Below are 2,251 nucleotides of genomic sequence, written 5' to 3'. Positions count from 1 at the left end.
GAATGGTTTATTTGGGCCCAATCCTATAATGGGTCAGCGCCTGTGGCCACTGCACTACCCCAGCAACCTCTGTTGCAAATGTGTTGTAAGCCTGCATTGGCAGTAAGCCCACTGGGCTGGCACTAGGTCTTAGTGCTGGGAGGATCTGCTGCGGGAGCAGCCTGCGGTGTCTATTCTTGGGATGTGGGCAGCGTGTGGGGAGGGTGGAACTGGGTGGAGGAGGGTGAGCTGGAGGAAGGATCAGGCCTGGGAAGGGGGTGGAGATGGCAGCAGACTCTGCCGCTGAATCCTTTGCCCCCTCTCTGGTCGGAAAGCCCAACACGAGCCTCCTCAGTTCTGTGCCAGCAAAAAAGCCGGTGCAGTTCCAAGGACACCCATTGTGGATGCCGGAGTTTTACCTGCGGCATGGGAACATTTGTTCCCTTACCCTAAGGAGACTCCAACGGCTGCCTCAGGCCCACAGGATACAGTGGCGGTCATTGCAGTGCCGCCACTCCTGAGCTCCGGGGCAGCATAAGATTGGGCTGGCAGCCTTTACATAGATTGCAGCATTTATCTCTTATTGTTGGAATGTGTGAGTTACCTGAATGCAGAGATTTTGTGTGCAGGACACATACACTATGACTCTCTGAAGCACAACAGCTGATGATGCAGAGGTGCTGTAGGCTGTACTGTCTTAAATTTCAAGGCAGGGTCTAAATTATTCTGTTTCCTGAAAGCTTTCAAGAGTGAATGCTCTCCCTGAATGAAGAGTGAGCCTTTGGACAGTGTTTGTCACCTTTGAGGGTGACTAGCATATGCCACCGATTATAAATTGTTGAGCGGCTTTACCGAATCCCACCTATCTGATAAGTGTACTTGTGTGATAAACATATTTTCATATGTATCTTTGTCCATGTATATATTGCATCTTACATCTTTAAAAAATGTAAAAAAAACAATTCAACATTTTAAAAAAAGTAACAGCACTGATTTTCATTAGGAAGTTATTTTATTTTTCTTTCCACTTTTTAAAAACCTTTAAGCATTTTAAGCCTGCTCTTCAGTCAACAAGTCCCACAGAGTGGCTTATTAAAAATGACAAATTTGTAATACAATAAAAGCACAGTGGGTAGCAGTCTAATGGCTTCTTCTCTACACAGGAAGGTAAGGACCCCAGTCTCAGCTGGGCCACCAGTGGTAGGTGGCAATGGCACCTTTCTACTTTCTCCTTCTCGTATTGATAGGGTGATTCTTTTGGACTCTGTGAAGGGAAGTTGGGCCCAATTTCAGCCAGAGAAGCACCAGTCTGTGCCAATGGGGCCACTTTGTCTTGCTGGTTTTTTTCTTTCTGTTACTGGTGGGGATCAAAGCATCCATAACCTACCTGAATTTCCACGAGATCACCTTCATGAAGAATTTTGGATGACCACTTTAAGGTGCTCCTGTAGATATGTTTCTGAAAACTCTGAAACAGCTCCTAGCTGGAAGGAAAGTTGAAAGATCAAAACATTAGAATGCCATAATGAAGATGAATTTTACCCGGCAAGCAGATATGTGCTCATGTGCATGCTTAATGTGATAAATGCTAATGAGTAAGTCCATTTTATAGATGTTTTCAGAAGCCACCTTTATCAATTTGTGTGAACAAAGGACTTCTATTATTATTTTGAATCCATCAAAATCCTGCAGTTCAGCATGCCAACAGATTCAAAGGCTTACCTATGTGGTAGCTAGTCATTTATAAAATGCTGCAGGGTATTATTACAAGGTTTTTGTCCTTAATTAACACGACCTCAAATTTTCATATTCATCAATCCTGATATCAGATGTGACAACCAGGCACATTGCCACTCTCTTTTGCCACATGCGCACATATGTGAACACATTCATTACAATTAACATTTATTTCTTGCCGCTCCACAATTTTGTTTTAATTAAACAGCACTGCTGTGTGTTTCTTTATGGAATGTTGTTATGGTCTGTTTACAAAAAAAAAAGGTGTAAATAGTAGGATATATAGAATATCCTTTAAAAACATTTATGGGAGATTTCTTCTTGAGTTGAAGCCCCCCCTTTTTTTTTTTAAAAGCTAGAGGTGACTCAGGAAACATTAACCATCACAGAAGCGTTTGTGCTGCAGCTGCCAGTCAGAAGAATGGAGGAGGAAAGTGAGCAAAAAGTAGGGCAGAGGAGATAGAATCAGCAGCAGCACCACCAATGAAAATCCTGGCTGGAGAGCCTACCTGAGGTTACCAGGAACTAAATCTGG

Source organism: Tiliqua scincoides, chromosome 1, assembly GCF_035046505.1.
Source record: "Tiliqua scincoides isolate rTilSci1 chromosome 1, rTilSci1.hap2, whole genome shotgun sequence".
Classification (NCBI taxonomy): domain Eukaryota; kingdom Metazoa; phylum Chordata; class Lepidosauria; order Squamata; family Scincidae; genus Tiliqua; species Tiliqua scincoides.
The sequence above is the reverse complement of the archived record's forward strand: the minus strand, read 5'-3'. Positions refer to the sequence as shown.